Below are 23,131 nucleotides of genomic sequence, written 5' to 3'. Positions count from 1 at the left end.
AGAGTGCCAGGAGTGCACAAAGCTGTCATCAAGGCAAAGGGTGGCTATTTGAAGAACCTCAAATATAAAATATATTTTGTTTTGTTTCACACTTTTTTGGTTACTACATGATTCCATGTGTTATTTCATAGTTTTAATTTCTTCACTATTATTCTACAATGTAGCAAATAGTAAAAATAAAGAAAAACCCTTGAATCAGTAAGTATCCAAACTTTTGACTGGTACTGCATGTCATGTACTGTATGTATGAAAGGCTGTGAAATAATGTTTAGAGTGTGAGTAAAATAATGTGTTCTTGTTTAAATGACATGTCTCTTGGAATTACTCTTTGTGCTTTGCTTTTAAAGAAATAGTTCAACGGTAATGAATAAGCCAAGTCTTTTCACACGTAAATGAGGGTGGTTTAGAAGCGAAGTTCATAAATGTGTATCAAAGTGATAAAATTCTAACAAAAAGATTGCAACCAATAAGAGGTATGTCTATCCATTGAAGTTCGAAACATCTTTCTATTCTATTTCTTTCCATTAAAATATTTTTATCCAATTTGTATCTATTGAATCTGACAAAGTGGCAGCTGGCTGTGAGTGGAGGTGCTTTCTACTGCACCCTGGGACGGGTGGTGGCAGCAGATACTACTGTGATAACAGAGTAGAGAGGAGCAGAGCAAACTCACCTGATGGAGGACCATGGCATGCTGCCCAGAGCCTTCTCAAAAGCCAGGGACGGGGCGGAACGACGCCTCTGGGCCAAACTGCGAAGGTGCTGTGAGAGAACAGAAGGTTTGAGCATAGTGTTCGCATATACTGTACATTGCACACACTCACACATACATACATATCCCTGCCATTTCACACTTTCTCTGAGTAAGTGGATCACATAAATCACTTCAGGGTAAACGGCATAGGAATAGAATAATGGGAAAATGTTTGATTTCATAGATACAGTAACTGCAAACTGAGTTGCTGTGACATTTTCAATCGGATTTCAGAAATCCATTATAGCCATATCTTTGTCTGTACAGGTTCATTATGACAAACTGGACCTAATTTGTACAGCCATCATTCAGACCAGTGTTTCTGAAACTCGGTCCTGTGTCCCCTCTGGGTTTATGTTTTGGTTTGGCAAAGCCTGATAGACCGTTCTCTTCCAGATTGTTCTACATGAGTGCCTGAGGGAAATGGACTGACATTCTGCCTGTGTCCCAAATGATACCCTATTCCCTATACAGCGCACTACCTAAGGCCAGGGCCCATATATAGGCATTAGGATGCCATTTGGGACACAAGCTCTGTCCAGCCCATTTCCCCATCACTGTGGAACCAGGGCTACAGTCCCATTGTCAGGCCCACAACATTCTAGAGCAAACTGGCTCAGGCTAACAATGACAGCTTGTTCAGGCATGGGAAAACTAAAACACAGCCTCCCTAATTCACCACCCTCATCTGCCGCTCTATATTCTTTGTTAGAAACAAACGAGGGTTCGTGTTGTCAAAGTGTGACGACAATCTCGCAACATGAATGACCCCGTGCACCATTACAGTTTGCGGCAAACGTGTAAAGTCACCACACACAGAGCTTTGGAGGAGTCACATAGGGTGAAAGCTGTGTCCAAATTTACGGAAGGTAAAATGTATCTGAACTTACAAATGCTTTAAGTATAGTAGGCACGATGGGTTTGTATTCTTTGGCCTACCATACTCTACAAACAGAATGGTCAAGAAAAGTCAAATTGGTTTGGATAGTCATTCTCCTGTTGTCCTACTCACCTCCCCAGTCAAACAACCACATATGGATTTCGTCATTCCATCTTGAAAAAGGCTCTTTTCCTGGAACCCAACCCACCTCTTTCAAGGAGAAATTTGACTCTTCAGGCACTAGAAAAACAGCCTTATCTGCATACCAAAGCCATCACTGACATATGTTCCAATCAGAACGGTCAAAGGTGAAATAGGTATAGCCAGTTCAAATTATGAAGGCTTAGCAGATAAGAAAAGACAAAATATTACCAATGTGCGCTGAGAGTCGGGAAGCAAGTTCAGGGAGTGAGTGTTTCAATAAAATAAACATAATACAAACCAAGAACCTCAAACAACGCACAGACATGAAACAATAACACCTGGGGAAGGAACCAAAGGGAGTGACATATATAGGGAAGGTAATCAGGGAAGTGATGGAGTCCAGGTGAGTCATATGACGCAGGTGCGCGTGAGTCTGATGAAGCAGGTGCACGTAACGATGGTGCCAGATGTGCGCCATAATGAGCAGCCTGGTGACCTCGAGGCCGGACAGGGAGCACATGTGACGAATATATATTGTTCACAGGAAACTCATTGATGACATATTCAATCAATCCTTATCCCAGTCTGCTGTTCCCACATGCTTCAAGAGGGCCACCATTGTTCCCAAGAAAGCTAAGGTAACTGAGCTAAACGACTACCGCCCCGTAGCACTCACTTCCGTCATTATGAAGTGCTTTGAGAGACTAGTCAATGACCATATCACCTCCACCCTACCTCACACCCTAGACCCACTCCAATTGGATTACCGCCTCAATAGATCCACAGACGACGCAATCGCAACCACACTGCACACTGCCCTAACCCATCTGCACAAGAGGAATACCTATGTGAGAATGCTGTTCATCGACTACAGCTCAGCATTTAACACCATAGTACCCTCCAAACTCGTCATCAAGCTCGAGACCCTGGGTCTCGACCCCGCCCTGTGCAACTGGGTACTAGACTTCCTGACGGGCCGCCCCCAGATGGTGAGGGTAGCTAACAACATCTCCACCCCGCTGATCCTCAACACTGGGGCCCCACAAGGGTGCGTTCTGAGCCCTCTCCCGTACTCCCTGTTTACCCACAACTGCGTGGCCATGCACGCCTCCAACTCAATCATCAAGTTTGCGGACGACACTACAGTAGTTGGCTTGTTTACCAACAACGACGAGACGGCCTACAGGGAGGAGGTGAGGGCCTTCGGAGTGTGGTGTCAGGAAAATAACCTCACACTCAACGTCAACAAAACAAAGGAGATGATTGTGGACGTCAGGAAACAGCAGAGGGAGCACCCCTCTATCCACATCGACGGGACAGTAGTGGAGAGGGTAGTAAGTTTTAAGTTCCTTGGCGTACACATCACGGACAAACTGAATTGGTCCACCCACACAGACAGCGTTGTGAAGAAGGCGCAGCAGCGCCTCTTCAACCTCAGGAGGCTGAAGAAATGCGGCTTGTCACCAAAAGCACTCACAAACTTCTACAGATGCACAATCGAGAGCATCCTGTCGGGCTGTATCACCGCCTGGTACGGCAACTGCTCCGCCCACAACCGTAAGGCTCTCCAGAGGGTAGTGAGGTCTGCACAACGCATCACTGGGGGCAAACTACCTGCCCTCCAGGACACCTACACCACCCGATGTCACAGGAAGGCCATAAAGATCATCAAGGACAACAACCACCCGAGCCACTGCCTGTTCACCCCGCTATCATCCAGAAGGCGAGGTCAGTACAGGTGCATCAAAGCAGGGACCGAGAGACTGAAAAACAGCTTCTATCTCAAGGCCATCAGACTGTTAAACAGCCACCACTAACATCGAGTGGCTGCTGCCAACATACTGACTCAACTCCAGCTCACTATAATAATGGAAATTGATGGAAATTGATCAAAAATGTATCACTAACCACTTTAAACAATGCCACTTAATATAATGTATATGTATATAGTGTACTCTATATCATCTACTGCATCTTGCCATCTTTATGTAATACATGTATCACTAGCCACTTTAAACTATGCACTTTTATGTTTACATACCCTTCATTACTCATCTCATATGTACAGTATATACTGTACTCGATACCATCTACTGCATCTTGCCTATGCCGTTCTGTACCATCACTCATTCATATATCTTTATGTACATATTCTTTATCCCTTTACACTTGTGTGTGTAAGGTAGTAGTTGTGGAATTGTTAGGTTAGATTACTCGTTGGTTATTACTGCATTGTCGGAACTAGAAGCACAAGCATTTCGCTACACTCGCATTAACATCTGCTAACCATGTGTATGTGACAAATAAAATTTGATTTGATTTGATCAACCCTACAAGCAATGTGGAGGGAGATTATAATACTGTTTTAAACACCTCAATGGACCATAAAGGAAATCAATATATTGGAACTAGTGAATATATGAAGGCTTAAATATCCTGACCTAGTGAGAAATGTAATACATGGCGGAGGCTCAGTCAAGCTAGTCATCTTGACTACTTATGTCATTCTCGTTGGCACCAAAAGTATAAAAAGTGTTGATAGAGGACAGAATGCGGTCGGACCATCAGATAATTGGCATATGCACTACCGTTCAAAAGTTTGGGGTCACTTAGAAACATCCTTGTTTTTGAAAGAAAAGCATATTTTTTGTCCATAAAAATAACATCAAATTGATCAGAAAAACAGTGTAGGTATTGTTAATGTTGTAAATGACTATTGTAGCTGGAAACGGCAGATCTTTAGGCATATTATCAGCAACCATCACTCCTGTGTTCCAATGGCACATTGTGTTAGCTAATGATGTTTATCATTTTAAAAGGCTAATTGATCATTAGAAAACCCTTTTGCAATTATGTTGGCACAGCTGAAACTGTTGTTCTGATTAAAGAAGTAATACAACTGGCCTTCTTTAGAGTAGTTGAGTATCTGGAGCATCAGCATTTGTGGGTTCGATTACAGGCTCAAAATGGCCAGAAACAAAGACCTTTCTTCTGAAACATGTCAGTCTATTTTTGTTCTGAGAAATGAAAGCTATTCCATGCGAGAAATTGCCAAGAAACTGAAGATCTCGTACAACACTGTGTACTACTCCCTTCACAGAACAGCGCAAACTGGCTCTAACCAGAATAGAAAGATGAGTGGGAGGCCCCGGTGCACAACTGAGCAAGAGGACAAGTACATTGGTGTCTAGTTTGAGAAACAGATGCCTCACAAGTCTTCAACTGGCAGCTTCATAAATAGTACCCGCAAAACACCAGTCTCAACGTTAACTGTGAAGAGGCGACTCCGGGATGCTGGCCTTCTAGGCAGAGTTCCTCTGTCCAGTGTCTGTGTTCTTTTGTCCATCTTAATCTTTTCTTTTTATTGGCCAGTCTGAGATATGGCTTTTTCTTTGCAACTCTGCCTAGAAGGCCAGCATCCTGGAGTTTGTGGAAATTAATGTAGGCGAGTATAACACATTAGATCTGGTAAAAGATAATACAAAGAAAAAAACATAAGTTTCTTTTTTTTCCATCTTTGAAATGCAAGAGAAGGTCACAATGTACTATTCGAGGTTAGGCGCAATTTCGATGTTGGCCACTAGATGGCAGCAGTGTAGCTGCAAAGTTTTAGACTGATTCCATGAACCATTGCATTTCTGTTCAAAATGTTGTATCAAGACTGCCCAAATTTGCCAAATGTGTTTATTAATACATTTTCAAGTTCATAATTGTGCACTCTTCTCAAACAATATAATGTTATTCTTTCACTGTAATAGCTACTGTGAATTGGACAGTGAGTGCAGTTAGATTTACAAGAATTTAAGTTTTCTGCCCATATAATATATGTCCATGTCCTGGGAAACGTTCTTCTTACTTACAACCTCATGCCAGTTACATTAGCTTACGTTAGCTCAACCGTCCTGAGCGGGGGTGGCACCGCTCCCATAGAGGTTAATGCATTTGAGCCAATCGGTTGTGCTCTGATAAGGTAGGGGTGGTATTCAGAAGATAGCCCTATCTGGTAAAATACTAAGTCCATATTATGGCAAGAACAGCTCAAATAAGAAAATAGAAATGACAGTCCATCATTACTTTAAGACATGAAATTCAGTCAATCAGGAAAATGTCAAGAACTTTGAAAGTTCAGTCAGTGCAGTCGCAAAAGCCATCAAGCACTGATGAAACTGGCTCTCACGAGGACCGCCACAGGACAGGAAGACCCGAAGTTACATCTGCTGCAGGGGATGAGTTCATTAGAGTTACCTGCCTCATAAATTGCAGCCCAAATAAATGCTTCACAGAGTTCAAGTAACAGACACATCTCAACATCAACTGTTCAGAGGAGACTGCGTGAATCAGGCCTTCATGGTTGAATTGCTGCAAAGAAACCATTACTAAAGGACACCAATAAGACGAAGAGACTTGCTTGGGCCAAGAAACACGAGCAATGGCCATTAGACCGGTGGAAATCTGTCCTTTGATCTGAATTTTTTTGTTCCAACTGCCATGTCTTTGTGAGACGCAGAGTAGGTGAATGGATGATCTCTGCATGTGTAGTTCCCACATGAAGCATGGAGGAGGAGGTGTGATGTTACTTTGCCTCAGCTGGCTCGTCGGGCACCCACACCTCAGCAGGCTCATTATGCTCCCATCCCATGTCGCGCCTCGGCCGGCTCATCAGGCTCACACACCTCAACGGGATCGTCAGGCTCCCACGCCTCAGCCGGCTCGTCGGGCTTCTACGCCTCAGCCGGCTAGTCCAGCGCCCATGCCTCGGCCGGCCCGTCAGGCTCGCCCAGGTGGGACGACGGGTGGCGCCCCTAGAGGGGGGATTACTGTCACGCCTGATCACGCTTGATCGTTTCCTCTCTCATCTGCACTCATTGGACTCACCTGGACTCCTTCACACGATGACTGCCTTCCCTATATCTGTCTGTTTCATCCCTGTGTCAGCATTATTGTGGTTTTGTTTTCTCCTGTTCCTGTTCATGTTCACTCCCTGTACTTGCTTCTCATCTCCAGGATGTGTCCTCACAGATTAGATTGAGATTGTGTCACTCGCCTACACACAATACCCCATAATGTTAAAGGGGAATTATGTCTTTAGTCATGTTTACAGATTCATTGAAAATAAAACATTGAAATGTCTTGATTCAGTAAGTATTCAACCCCTTTGCTATGGCAAGCCTAAATAAGTTCAGGAGTAAAAATTTGCTTAACAAGTCACAAAATAAATTGCGTGGGCTCTGTTGCCAATAATAGTGTTTAACATGATTTTTGAATGACCACCTAATCATTGTACCCCACACATGCAATTATCTGTAAGGTCCCTCAGTCGAACAGTGAATTTCAATCATAGATTGAACCAGGGAGGTTTTTCAATGACTCGCAAAGAAAAGCAATTATTGGTCAATGGGTAAAAAAGCAGTTACAGAGTTTAATGGCTGTGATAGGAGAAAACTGAGGATGACTCAGCAACATTATAGTTACTCCACAATACTAAACTACAGAGTGAAAAGAAGGAAGCCTGTGCAGAATAAAAATATTCCAAAACATGCATCCTGTTTTCAATAAGGCACTAAAGTAAAACTGCAAAATATGTGGCAAGGAAATTAACTTTATTCCCTAAGTACAAAGTGTTATGGTTAGGGTAAATCCAACACATCACTGAGTACCACTCTTCATATTTTCAAGCATGGTGGTGGCTGAATCATGTTATGGGTATGTTTGTCAAAGAGCTAAGCACAGGCAAAATCCGAGAGGAAAACCTGGATCAGTCTGCTTTCCAACAGACACTGGTAGACAAATTCACCTTTCAGCAGGACAATAACCTAAAACACAAGGACAAATATACGCTGGAGTTGCTTACCAAGATGACGTTGAATGTTTCTGAGAGGCCTAGTTACAGTTTTGACCTAAATCGGCTTGAAAATCTAAGGCAAGACTTGAAAATGGCTGTCTAGCAAGGATCATCAATAACTTGACAGAGCTTAAAAAAAATAAAAGAATAATGTGCAGATATTGTACAATCCAGAGACTTACAGAGAAAGACTGCTGTAATCGCTGCCAAGCGTGATTCTAACATGAATTGACTCATGGGTGTGAATACTTATGTAAATGAGATATTTCTGTATTTCATTTTTAATACATTTGCAAAAATGTCTAAAAACATGTTGTTTTCTCTTTGTTATTATGGGCTATTGTGTGTGGATGTGTGAGAAAACATTGTAACGTTCCTGACCTGTTTTCTGTTGTTTTTGTATGTATATAATGGTCAGGGCGTGAGTTTTGGGTGGGCAGTCTATGTTTTCTGTTTCTATGTTGGTTTTGGGTTGCCTGGTATGGCTCTTAATTAGAGGCAGGTGTTTTGCGTTTTCCTCTAATTGAGAGTCATATTTAGGTAGGGTGTTCTCACTGTTTGTTTGGGGGTGATTGTCTCCTGTTTCGTGTATGTCTGTACCATACGGGACTGTTTGGCTGTTCGTTCGTTTTGATGTAGTCTGTTCCTGTCCGTGAGTTCTACGTTTAGTTATGTAAGTTCATGTTCAGGTTTCGTCTACGTCGTTTTCTTGTTTTGTAATTTTGTAAGTGTTTTGTTTTCGTGTTGCCGTCGTAATCGAATAAAGAGATGGCTTATTTCCCTACTGCTGCGTATTGGTCCACTGATCCTTCTCTCCTCTCCTCGTCCGAGGAAGAGGAGGACGACAGCCCTTACAAACATGCATTTAATCAATTTTGAATTCGGGCTGTAACAAAACAAAATGTGGAATAAGTCAAGGGGTATGAATACTTTCTGAATGCACTTAGAGCCCAGAAAGCATTACCGAATGTAGTATTGTAAATTGTGATGACTACTTTTGTTGGAAAAATAAAGGCCCAACGTTCCTTTATAAAATGTAAATGTAGGCCTATCATAAATTCAATATCCATGTCTGCAAAAGAAGAGGCTTTTCTAATGGCATCTTGTGAAGGACAAACCAGAAAAATAATAATAAGGACAAAGCAATGAACAAATTAAGGAAAAAGCTATGAAAAAAATGAGGACATCTACCCCTTCCAGGCTGTATCACAACTGGCCGTGATTGGTAGTCCCATAGGGCGGCGCACAATTGGCCCAGCATTGTCCGGGTTTGGCCGGGGTAGACCGTAATTGTAAATAAGAATGTGTTCTTAATTGACTTGCCTAGTTAAATAAAAGTAAAATACATTTTTAAAAATGAAAAGAATATTCTCCAAAATCTTGTCAACAAATATTTGTTGATATTTTTTAAGACATTGAACATACCTGTTCAGGCATTATTATAATCTACCCCTCCATAGAAAACAACAACAACGATGACAAAAAGGTTGTAGTATAGTTGAATAAACTATATCACGAGATTGCCTACCTGATATAAGAATGAAGACATCACTACAGTGTTCATCGTTCGAGCAAGACTGGCTTTGAACCGTGAAACCGGTATGATTATTAGTTATTACTAAAGCGAGTTAAACGAGAACCAGGACAATTTATTTAAATCAACAACACATTTATGGCGATGAGAGATGAAAGACTGTAAACATGTACGTGAAGCCTTTGTGAGAGAGGAGGAAGTGTTAGGCTTTGGGGAAAATCCTCCTTTACCAGCTAGCTACGTAGCTAGATCTGGTCTTCAAAAAGCAAGGAAAACAGTGTCCACTCTGACAATCGTGTCCTCGCTAAAGTCTGTGGTGGACAGAGGAACAAATCCGTGAGGCAACAGCCCTGGGTCACAGAGCGGGGGTTGTGGATAAAGACAAGAACGCTATATGCTTGCGACCTTGTCTTTGGAAGTCCGGAGAGCTGGTTGGGGAAGACAGGGAGAGATGTGTTGGCCTCAGTCCTATACAGCTCCAAAATCGTCGGAATCGTTGTGGACGAAGTTCATATGACCTACATACAGTATGCACAATGACCTAGAACTGTACTTCGACAGTATAGAATGACACTGTGATGGATAATGTCGGAATGGAAATTATAGTGATGACACAATGATTGATTGATTGGTCGATTGATTGATTGAAAGTTTTGTATTTGTACAAACCTAACGAGTGAGAAGTGTTCATTTGCATGAAATGTTTGCATGATAAGCCTATCAGACATTGAGTAGCCTAAATAAAGTGATAGTACAGCATCATAAAGGACTGGGTAGCAGGCAGCATAAGGGCTGAAAGAGGCACTACAGGAAGTACTTTTACTGAATTAAATGGGAAACCCCACACAACATTTTCTTAGGCAAGAACTACTAGCATAGTAATCAAATATGCTTCAATATCTTTATATTGTTTCCAATTATGCATGTATTCTGAATGGGGATGGAAATAAAGAATTTATAGACTACTTTTTATCACAGCACTCTAACAACAGTATCTTTCTGTAGGGGTCAGGGCTCAAAATGAAAACGTGCCTTTCGGGAGAGTTTCAGCAAGCTTGAAAAAATGTGTTCTTTGGTGAAAATAGATAAGATTACGATATATAAACACATAATGTTCAAAAGTGGTATCAGGCAAAATTATCTGAGTGACAGAGAGAGTTAAACATGAGGAGCCATGTTGAAAAGGCATCACTTACTATAGATTATAACCCATGTTGACTGTCTATTTTACTAGGAGCTATCACCACTCATAGTTAGTGTCTTGGTATAGATTATAGCCCATGTCGACTGTCTATTTTACTAGGGGCCATCGCCACTCATAGATAGTGTCTTCAAAGTGAAACACAACGTAAAACAAAAAGCTCTAGGTCTTTTAATAATGAGGTGTTCATTTTGAGTCCTTTCCCAATGCAAACAAATTATGCTGTTGGTAAAGGATGTCTTCTTAGTGCCAGCATGACCTAGTGAGAAAGAAAGAGAGAGAGAGAGAGTCAAGACTATATAGTCTGGTTTAGGAAGGGAATGTTTATGGAAACAAGGTGTTCCTCAAGTTCTGCAAGAAGTGGTGGCAAAATGTTGATTACAGGAGACCATGTCAGTTCAGTAGACCAATCACTAGGTTGCCTAAACATCAGTCTGTTACCATGATTTCTCTACGGATATCAGAAGTTGGTGTAAAAAATATGCAGTAGTCTCTACGAGACAAAATGTTGAATAAAATGATATTTACACTTACTTTACCGGTTGTACATACTGTTGGTCCTTTTGGCGGTAGGAGGTGGAGATAGGGTATCCACAGGAAAGTGTTGATTACCCGATTTTTGCGGCGCCGGTAGGTACTGTCGCTTGTGTTTTCAATCTGTTGACGCATTGCACGTGATGAACAATATGTAAACAATAGCCGAATGTAACCGAATGTAGACCACAGAAGCCCGTTTCTTCGCAGTTCGGTTAGGCTTGGCCATATTATGCAAGTGTTTGTCGCGCGCTAATTGCATCAGTATTGAAAATAAAAACACGAAATACAAATTATACACTGCTCAAAAAAATAAAGGGAACACTTAAACAACACAATGTAACTCCAAGTCAATCACACTTCTGTGAAATCAAACTGTCCACTTAGGAAGCAACACTGATTGACAATACATTTCACATGCTGTTGTGCAAATGGAATAGACAAAAGGTGGAAATTATAGGCAATTAGCAAGACACCCCCAATAAAGGAGTGGTTCTGCAGGTGGTGACCACAGACCACTTCTCAGTTCCTATGCTTCCTGGCTGATGTTTTGGTCACTTTTGAATGCTGGCGGTGCTTTCACTCTAGTGGTAGCATGAGACGGAGTCTACAACCCACACAAGTGGCTCAGGTAGTGCAGCTCATCCAGGATGGCACTTCAATGCGAGCTGTGGCAAGAAGGTTTGCTGTGTCTGTCAGCGTAGTGTCCAGAGCATGGAGGCGCTACCAGGAGACAGGCCAGTACATCAGGAGACGTGGAGGAGGCCGTAGGAGGGCAACAACCCAGCAGCAGGACCGCTACCTCCGCCTTTGTGCAAGGAGGAGCACTGCCAGAGCCCTGCAAAATGACCTCCAGCAGGCCACAAATGTGCATGTGTCAGCATATGGTAGAGACCCATGAGACCCGGGAGACCCATGAGGTGATGTGCAATTGGCCCAGCGTCATCCGGGTTAGGGGAGGGTTTGGCCGGGCAGGATGTCTTTGTCCCATTGCGCTCTAGCGACTCCTGTGGCGGGCTGGGCGCAAACATGGTCACCAGTTGTACGCCGTTTCCTCCAACACATTGGTGCGGCTGGCTTCCGGGTTAAGCGAGCAGTGTGTTAGGAAGCAGTGTGGCTTGGTATTGTCTTGTTTCAGAGGATGCATGGCTCTTGAACTTTGCCTCTCCCGAGTCTGTACAGGAGTTGCAGTGATGGGAAAAGACTGTAACTGCCAATTGGATATCAAGAAATTGAAAAAAAATACATATATAAAAAAATAAAAAAATCTAGATGTATGAACAGTAGTGATTAGTGACACAAGCCCAGTAGGACTTGGAGCTATATTGCTACAGGAAAATGGACAGAACAGGCCAATTTCTTACACAAGTCGTTCACTGACCCCTACAGAGAGAAGATACTCTCAGATTGAGCGAGAGGCCCTTGGATGCCTACGGGCAGTAGAACACTTTGGAACTTTTCTTTTTGTCAAAAGAAATCACAAGCCACTGATCTACATGGTCAATCCAGAGAAGTTGACTCTGTGTCCGACGAGAATTCAAAGACTTGAACTCAGACTACAACCATTTGTTATATAAAAAAATATTTAACCTTTATTTAACTAGGCAAGTCAGTTAAGAAGAAATTCTTATTTACAATGACGGCCTACACCAGCCAAACCCAGACAACGCTGGGCCAATTATGTGCCACCCTATGGAACTCCCAAACACGGCCAGTTGTGATACAGCCTGGATTCAAACCAGGGTGTCTATAGTGACACTTCTAGCACTGAGATGCAATGCCTTAGACCGCAGCGCCACTCGGGAGCCCAAAACCATACAACTACAAGTTTGAGCACATCACGGAAAAGACAAACGTTGCAGATTCATTATCTCGACTTCCCTTACCTTAAACTGAAAAAATGGATAAGTCGACGATTATGTGCAAAGAGTGCTTTCAGTTAGCACACACGACTTACCTGCAGTGCGTATTGTAAAGAAGCAACAAAACAGGATGAACTCTTGAAACTGTGGAAAATGTCCAAATCCATGTCATTTGTCTTTCTTTTCTAAATTACATTTGTAAACTTAACTTCACAAAAATCAAGTTGGTTCTGCAATGTTGTAAATAGCAAGGTGTGGGGACCAAAAGTTTTAAAATGTCAACTTATTTGAGAAGAAATAAGGAATTCTTTAAAAAGTCCAAGGACGCCAATATATTTGGCCATGACTGTACTTACCATAATTTACTATTACACCTCTTACCAAGAAACTGTTGTCATATCTGACATACAGTATCTTCAAATGCAGTGTTTTCAGATATGTTAAAAATCTTTGATTACGGATAATGGCAGACAATTCGTTGGACAGACTTTTAAAAAATTGTTGACAAAGTGTGGGATCATAGCATCACCGTATTATCCTAAGAGCAATGTGAAAATCGAGTGATTCCATTGATATCTTAAGAAAGCCTTGAGAACAGCCAAAAGTGAAGGGAAGAGCTGGAAAGAGGAGCTACCAAAGATTCTAGTCTATTGCTCAACACCTCATCCCACTTCAGGAGAAACACTAGCCTTTCTCGTGTTTGGAAGAGACAATCGAACAAAGTTGCCAAGCATTGAGAAGATAAAGGAGAAACTAAAAGCGAAAGACAATCAAAACCACCACAAAACCTACAAACAGAAAATAAAACAATATGCTGACAAAACAAACAGAGCCGAAGAACACAACTTCGATGTTGGAGACATTGTGCACATCGCAAGTATGGTGAATGGATAGCTGGATGCCAAGTTCCGAGAGACACGCTTAGTTGTGTGTTACTGAGACACACCTAAGACAACTCATTTGAACTAGTGAGCACAGACGATGGATATAAACTCATCAGGAATGTCAAACACTTTTGGCACACTCTTTTGCAACTTGTGTTTAGCGTTCCCAGAACCAGCCAATGACTCAGCCGTGGAAGCCGTGGAAGTACATAACGCCATGGAACTACTAGAAGTGACTACCAGGAGTGGTAGAAAGAAAGAAAAATGCTGGATAGACACTCCCTATGAGGAGTTATGGGCTGGAAGTAAATGTCGAACGCCAAGACAAGGATATACAACAAAGCACCCCTCGCCGTTTTACCCTCTGGTACCCTACCCTAGAGAGGTGCGCTCTTTTCCAGCAAGGCCGCATCAAAGCAGCAGACTAGCTCGCAAATGTACCCACTGACAGACCCACATTGGCCATACATAGCTACCTCGCGTGACCCACTTTCGTCAGAGAACCAGCACCCACATTCACAATCATGAACGTGAATCATGCTCACTTGAGTGTAGGTCACTGAACACTAGAAGACCCATTCATCCAGCCCATTGATGGGCTCTAAGCCACTGCATCGTTCATTACAGGCCCTGCACCTATATTGATTGGATATAAGGTCAAAGGTCTCAGGTCGTCTTGTGACTCAGCTCTCTTGAATGGGCTCTCTTGTGCCTTGTGTTCTGAAAATGCCAAACACTAGTGTGTACACCCTTATGTTATACTAGGGAAATTGTGTTTCCATAGCTAGGACTGACAGTTAGGACTTGTGAAGAGCAGGATCAACAACCTCTGCATAGTAAAAATAGTTGCTTTGTGAGAAGGTGTTCAAGTTCACAGTTAACCATTGTTATGTAAATAAAGGCTGATAAGTACCAGTGGCTTTGGCTCCAAATGAGAGCAGGTCTGCTGGAGCCATGGCCCAAACATGGGTGTCGGCCCACGTAGATGTAAACAGAAAAGTCTGCGCCATTTGGGTAAAACACTCGGGTAAATCATATTTGGAAATGTGCCATCAGAGAGTTCAGGGTCATGTTCAGAGGGGAGAAAACATTTTGAAATTAAACTAAACGTGGTGCTACCTGAACTTTTGAAATCAGAAAAAAATTGTTTTTTCTTGCCTGATGTATTGCAGGTATACACAAAACATTGCCATGCCCACCACAACAGTTCAGAAGGTGCTGTTAGAGCTAGTGTTGTGTTTGAGACCACCTAAAGCGAGACCGATTCAAGACCAAGACCGGAGCAAATCGAGTCCGAGTCAAGACCAAGACCGGGGGGAGAGAGGGGTCTGAGATCGTTAATACCGAGACCAATTGGCATTCCAATTCATCTCAAAGGTGTTCGACGGGGTTGAGGTCAGGGCTCTGTGCAGGCCAGTCAAGTACTTCCACACTGATCTCGACAAACCATCTCTGTATGGACCTCGCTTTGTGCACAGGTCATTGTCATGCTGAAACAGAAAAGGTCCTTCCCCAAACTGTTGCCACAAAGTTGGAAGCACAACATCCTCTAGTATGTCTTTGTATGCTGTAGCATTAAGATTTCCCTTCACTGGAACTAAGGGGCCTAGCCCGAACCATGAAAACCAGCCCCAGACCATTATTCCTCCTCCACCAAACTTTACAGTTAGCACTATGCATTGGGGCAGGTAGCATTCTCCTGGCATCCGTCAAACCCAGATTGGTCCGTCGGACTGCCAGATTGTGAAGCGTGATTCATCACTCCAGCCGATGCTTGGCATTGCGCATGGTGATCTTAGGCTTGGGTGTGGCTGCTCGGCCATGGAAACCCATTTCATGAAGCTACCGACGAACAGTTCTTGTGCTGACGTTGCATCCAGAAGCAGTTTGGAACTCAGTAGTGAATGTTGCATCGGTCGACGGTCGACGGTCCCATTCTTTGAGCTTGTGTGGCCTACAACTTCATGGGCTCGCCGTTGTTGCTCCTAGACGTTTACACTTTACAATAAAAGCACTTACAGTTGACCGGGGCAGCTCTAAAAAAACAATGCATATAGCCATCACATGGCTATATTCCACCAATGAAGCCATTATGATTTGACCCTTGCCATATCAATTAGAGGTCGACTGATTATGATTTTCCAAAAAAAGACGGTACCGATTAATCGGACGATTTTTCAGGGCATAAATTTGACAAACTGACTTGTTGGAAAGGTGGCATCCTATGACGGCGCCACGTTGAAAGTCACTGAGCTCTTCTGTAAGGCCATTCTACTGCCAATAGTTGTATATGGAGATTGCATGGCTGTGTGCTCAATTTTATACACTTGTCAGCAACGGTTGTGTCTGAAATAGCCAAATCCATTCATTTACTTTAATACTTTTGTACATATAGTGTACCATTTAATCCTGATTCAGAAAGGGAGAAATGATTCACACACCTCAGCTCTGAGGCTGAGCTGAGGTGTGTGAGATCTCTTCCTCTCAACTGAGCCCAGGCACAGCATGGTGTGCGTAGAGATGTACATAAGGCCCTAATATCACACACAGTTTAGGGTGGAGAGGTCATCCTCTCCAAATGCTTTTGCAAAGTTTTTTCAAAGCTTCCAGAGTTATGTTCAGGGTGTTGCAGTGTGCGTGTGTTCTTGCATCCATGACAAACATGAGTCATAGGTAGATTGTTTATGAGTTTTGTCTGTGTGGCCATTAGTCCATTTTTCTGTTGATAATGATGCAAAAGGCTGTTGTTTGAAAATATGGCCAAATAATTTTGTCTCTGTGATGTCTTTGTCTTTCTAATTGAATGTCAAGCCAACTATGCAGGATAAATCTTTTGACAAAAATGGCACTATTGAAAACAATGCATATAGCCATCACATGGCTATATTCCACCAATGAAGCCATTATGATTTGACCCTTGCCATATCAATTAGAGGTCGACTGATTATGATTTTCCAAAAAAAGACGGTACCGATTAATCGGACGATTTTTTATTTATTTATTTGTAATAATGACAATTACAACAATACTGAATGAACACTTATTTGAACTTTAATCGGCCATTATGATTAATCGGTCGACCTCTAATATCAATACCCTATATTCAGCTGTCAGAGCAGCTCACAGATCACTGCACCTGTACATAGCTCATCTGTAAATAGCCCATCCAATCTACCTCATCCCCATACTGTATTTATTTATTTATCTTGCTCCTTTGCACCCCAGTATCTCTACTTGCACATTCATCTTCTGCACATCCTACCATTCCAGTGTTTAATTGCTATATTGTAATTACTTCGCCACCATGGCCTATTTATTGCCTTACCTCTCTTATCCTACCTCATTTGCACATGCTGTATATAGATTTTTCTACTGTATTATTGATTGCATGTTTGTTTATTCCGTCTGTAACTCTGTGTTGTTGTATGTGTCGAACTGCTTTGCTTTATCTTGGCCAGGTCGCAGTTGCAAATGAGAACTTGTTCTCAACTAGCCTACCTGGTTAAATAAAGGTGAAATAAAAATGAAAAATACCTGCACCACTCCTACTAAAGTTGGTTAGTACTCACAGGATGTAGTCCTAAAGCCGCAGCTTCGTCATAGCTTCCCCTCCTCATCACTGCGATCCCAAGATCTTCCAATCTTCGTGTTCCTGGAGCTTCCATGTCTGTGTCCATGTATCCCTGTCCGTGTTCCTGTCCAGTCTGAATGTGGAGCGGAGTGCAGGAGAACAGTGGTGGGACTTGTGAGAGTAGAATAGTGGGGCTCTACAGTACACAGGAGGGGCACAGGGTCCTCCTGACCGGCTTTTTCAGCTAGCGCTAATGAGGGTTTGGAACAATGGAGGCCCGCTGGACAAAAAAGGAAACAGGGTTCTGCTTGACCTGGACCCACAGTCCTCTCCCATCATCCCTCCATCTCTACGCTCGGACAGGCTTCCTGTAGTAATGAGATCGCTGGGCGTCCCACCAAAGTGCTCGCCCTTTTTTCCAGGCTAACGAGAAGGCACCGCCGTGACAACCAGCCCCAACAATATCTCAGGAAAGAGGGGGTGTCACACGCATGAAAAGGCACACATGCACACAACCTTTCAGGTCGGGATGTGTTTGTGTGAATTGGAGTGTGATATGATGGAAAATATCCTATCGCAGTAGATACAAAGCCAGGAGGTTACATGACTATTTTCCACTGGGGTTATGCCGATTTTTACATCCAAATAGCTATTACGGTTCTACCCTCTCACTCGACCTTTGCTCAGATGTCCCATGGGGACCAAGCTGCAGTGTCATCATCATTAGGCAGATGAATTCAGAAGGTAGATTCAGATCTGAACCCTTATCACCAAAGAGGATGTGGATGACTTGAGTCTGATATCCCTAATATGGAAGTGTATGCAACACATGCAATACAAATAAATGTATTATCACCAATCACGTCTTTCCTTGACAAGCCATCAAGATTTCTGAAGTTCACTGAAGCAATTTCTCTACAAACATGACAGCATCATATCAAACAAACATTGGGGTGCGATATGCCAATAACACATTTGAGAGAAACCATGTAAAAGAGAAACCAGCCTTTCCATGTCTTATGGGGAAAAAACGATAATGCCAATGCTTCCATTGGATAATACAAAAGTGCAGCACGTAGACCACAGGTGTCAAACTCATTCCACGGGGGGCCGAGTGTCTGCGGGTTTTCGCTCCTCCCTTGTACTTGATTGATGAATTAACATCACTAATTAGTTAGGAACTCCCCACACCTGGTTGTCTAGGGCTTTATTGAAAGGAAAAACCAAAAACCTGCAGACACTAGGCCCTCCGTGGAATGAGTTTGACACCCCTGACGTAGACAATCACGAGCGTGTCAGTTTTCATGTCTGGCTTGATCAAAGCTGCTTTAGAGACTGGCTGTGATATATGAGTTATGTAAAAATACTGTGATGCACCACTTAGTTGCCTTGCACATGGAGCTTCTAACGCCGTGTGCACACAGGCTATTTGCCGTAGGGTACACTTGACTTAGTCGTCACAATTCATGTGCTGCATCACAACCAAAATAATAACACTACAGATTAGCCAATTCTCCAGTGGTTTACTACTGGTACTGCATGGCAATGTAACACACAAATTGAGGAAATCCAATGCATTCGACACACTGCACACACATTGCACATAAGTCGCAGCGGTGTGGATTGCCTCTCAATGAAATGAATGGACTTCTGTCGGAACACCTACAGTTTGACACAACAGGTGTGCAAAAGGCTTGACTCTGGCAGTTTGACAGGTTAACTCAAGTGTACATTTCCATGGTAATTTAGAACGTTCATTGAAATTATGCTAACTGATGTGGCTCATGCAATGGAATGTACTTTTTGTTATGTCAGATGAATTGATTCAAAAAATCACGCCACAGATGGATGCATTTAATTTCCCATTCAGTGTTGCCAATTTAACGACTTTGTCAATAGATTTAGCGAGTTTTTAATGGAAATAGTCTGAGTAACCACTTGATTAGATGTTCAGGAGTCTTATTGGCTTGGGGGTAGAAGCTGTTTAGAAGCCTCTTGGACCGAGACTTGGCACTCCGGTACCGCTTGCCGTGTGGTAGCAAAGAGAACACTCTATGACTAGGGTGGCTGGAGTCTGACAATTTTTAGGGCCATCCTCTGACACCGCCTGGTATAGAGGTCCTGGATGGCAGGAAGCTTGGCCGCAGTGATGTACTGGGCCATACGCACTACCCTCTGTAGTGCATTACGGTCGGAGGCCGAGCAGTTGCCATTCCAGGCAGTGATGCAACCAGTCAGGATGCTCTCGATGGTGCAGCTGTAAGACCTTTTGAGGATCTGAGGACCTATGCCAAATCTTTTCAGTCTCCTGAGCTGGAATAGGTTTTGTTGTGCCCTCTTCACGACTGTCTTGGTGTGCTTGGACCATGTTAGTTTGTTGGTGATGTGGACACTAAGGAACTTGAAGCTCTCAACCTGCACTACAGTCCGTCGATGAGAATGGGGGCATGCTCGGTCCTCCTTTTCCTGGAGTCCACAATAATCTCCTTTGTCTTGATCCCGTTGAGGGAGAGGTTGTTGTCCTGGGCCAGGTCTCTGACCTCCCTATAGGCTGTCTCATCGTTGTCGGTGATCAGGCCTACCACTGTTGTGTCATCGGCAAACTTAATGATGGTGTTGGTGTCGTTCCTGGCCATGCAGTCATGAGTAAACAGGGAGTGCAGGAGGGGACTGAGCACGCACCCCTGAGGGGCCCCCGTTTTGAGGATCAGCGTGGCAGATGTGTTGAAACCTACCCTTACCACCTGGTGGCGGCCTATCAGGAGGTCCAGGATCCAGTTGCAGAGGGAGGTGTTTAGTCCCAGGGTCGTTAGCTTAGTGATGAGCTTTGAGGGCACTATGGTGTTGAACGCTGAACTGTAGTCAATGAATAGCATTCACACATAGGTGTTCCTTACATAGGTGTTCCTTTTGTCCAGATGTGAAAGGGCAGTGTGGAGTGCAATAGAGATGGCATCATCTGTGGATCTGTTGGAGTGGTATGCAAATTGGAGTGGGTCTAGGGTTTCTGGGGTAACGGTGTTGATGTGAGCCATGACCAGCCTTTCAAAGCACTTCATGGCTACAGACGTTGAGTGCTACGGGTCGGTAGTCATTTAGGCAGGTTACATTAGTGCTCCTGGGCACAGGGACCATGGTGGTTTGCTTGAAACATGTATTAAAGACTCAGACAGGGAGAGGTTGAAAATGTCAGGGAAGACACTTGCCAGTTGGTCAGCTTATGCTCAGAGTACACGTCCTGGTAATCCGTCTGGCCCTGCGGCCTTGTGAATATTTACCTGTTTAAAGGTCTTACATCGGCTACAGAGAGCGTGATCACACAGTCATCCGGAACAGCTGATGTTCTCATGCATGCTTTAGTGTTACTTGCCTCGAAGCGAGCGTATAAGTAATTTAGCTCATCTGGTAGGCTCGTGTCACTGGGCAGCTTGCGGCTGTGCTTCCCTTTGTAGTCTGTAATTGTTTGCAAGCCCTGCCACATCCGATGAGCATCAGAGCCGGTGTAGTACGATTCAATCTTAGTCCTGTATTGACGCTTTGCCTGTTTGATGGTTCGTCGGCAGGCATAGCGGGATTTCTTACAAAGAAGAACATTCGTGAGACGCAGAAAAAATGAAAATATGCTGGAGGAATGCTTGACACCATCTTTCAAGCATGGTGGAGGCAATGTGATGGTCTGGGGGTGCTTTGGTAGTGGTAAAGTGGGAAATTTGTACAGAGTAAAAGGGATCTTGAAGAAGGAAGGCTATCACTCCATTTTGCAACGCCATGCCATACCCTGTGGAGGGCGTTTAATTGGAGTAAATTCTCTCCTGCAACAGGACAATGACCCAAAGCACAGCTCCAAACTATGCAAGAACTATTTAGGGAAGAAGCAGTCAGCTGGTATTTTGTCTATAATGGAGTGGCCAGCACAGTCACCGGATCTCAACCCTATATAGCTGTTGTGGGAGCAGCTTGACCGTATGGTACTTAAGAAGTGCCCACCAAGCCAATCCAATTTGTGGGAGGTGCTTCAGGAAGCATGGGGTGAAATCTCTTCAGATTACCAACAAATTGACAACTAGAATGCAAGATCTGCAAGGCTGTAATTGCTGCAAATTTATTTTTTTATTTTACCATTATTTTACCAGGTAAGTTGACTGAGAACACGTTCTCATTTGCAGCAACGACCTGGGGAATAGTTACAGGGGAGAGGAGGGGGATGAATGAGCCAATTGTAAACTGGGGATTATTAGGTGACCATGATGGTTTGAAGGCCAGATTGGGAATTTAGCCAGGACACCGGGGTTAACACCCCTACTCTTACGATAAGTGCCATGGGATCTTTAATGACCTTAGTGAGTCAGGACACCCGTTTAACGTCCCATCCGAAAGACGGCACCCTATACAGGACAGTGTCCCCAATCACTGCCAATGGAGGAATCTTTGACGAAAGCAAAGTTTCCTTTCATGCAAAACAAGGACATTTCTAAGTGACCCCAAACTTTTGGACGGTAACGTATGTCAGCAACGGGCACGAGTTTAGAGGAGAAAATAGAGACAGTGCCAATCCCACCCACAACTGTGTATACAGATGAGTTCCGAATTATCATTTTTGATACCATTTCAGGAGAGGGTAAATCACCTCACGAAACTTGAAGACTTCTGACTCTAACCTCAACATTTAATAGCCAGCAAAAGCTAAATATGCGTGGCATTGGATCACATGTTCGTGTCAGCCTCCTCATACTTCCTAATTAGCATAACGTGACCTTTGCTTGCTCAATTATCATGTGTATTCTCTTCTCACAGCCGCTGTCTCTGAAGATGATTATTATGGGATTCTTTGGTCAGGCTCTGAAGTTTTTTCTCTGATGTGTGGACTGCTCTATACAGGAGTCTTTATTCTGTGATCAATGGGCATGCTATAAATACTCTGTACCCGAGTAGCTACAGATAGGCTATTTCGTGTGAGCGTCTCACTATTCAGGTACACAGCCTGCAGTACATACTGTAGATTGTCACTATCAAATTATCTTGATATGAAAACACTTTTCCAACGTATTCAAATAATTTCTCCTTTCCCCTTTTTACACTTTATAGTCCACATTATGGGGTGTAATATTTAAAGGGGCGATCTGTAGTTGTTAAATAATGGTATGTATCCATTGATTCTTATAAAGGCCTCATGATCTTAATTCAACTGCCGTACCCCATCAGAGCCCAAATTATAAACTTGTTTTACGCCAATGTTTGTAAACAAATTAAAAGTAAACAAACATTGTATAGCCTCAAAACAGGGTTAAAACAATAATTTTGACATGGTCAGTCCTTGCATCCATAGCTCTGTCTATGCATTTCAGTGGTTACATTTCTCCAGCCCTTTTCTTCAGTTTTTACAGAAAAAGTGACAGGGATTACTGCGGATTGCCCGTTTTAAATCTTCTCAAAAAAAGATTTCAGATTACATCCCAACCCCTGAGGACACTTTTGCAATCAAGACATTCCGGTTTACTATTTGTAAGGCTGTACAAATTTAATGAAATGCCCCTTTTTACTTTTCTCAACAAAAATACATTTGAAAAATATTCAAGTTTCCAGTAGATACACAACTTCCACTCGGATTAAGTCTGAACTATGCTTCTTCTAGCCTCCACAAGAGGCTAAAATTGATTGATTAAGCCGTTAGGTGTTGAACTAAGGATGCTATGATATTTTAAGACTTGTCTACTTCATTGTAAAAACTTTGCTTGCTCGCCTCAATGTTCCAAAAATACAATTCGTTAAACATTTAATCAAATGTGTATGGCCTAATAAATTTGACATTATCGAAAAATGTTTTCATTTTAAACGTGGAGGTTGTGTAGAAGATCAGTGGGGAAAAATCCTAAATTAATATTTTAAAAGGAAACTTTAAGGCAACAAAATCTGAAACCTGTGCTG

The sequence above is a fragment of the Salvelinus fontinalis genome, chromosome 27 (genome assembly GCF_029448725.1).
Source record: "Salvelinus fontinalis isolate EN_2023a chromosome 27, ASM2944872v1, whole genome shotgun sequence".
Lineage (NCBI taxonomy): Eukaryota > Metazoa > Chordata > Actinopteri > Salmoniformes > Salmonidae > Salvelinus > Salvelinus fontinalis.
This window is presented reverse-complemented; position numbering follows the sequence as displayed.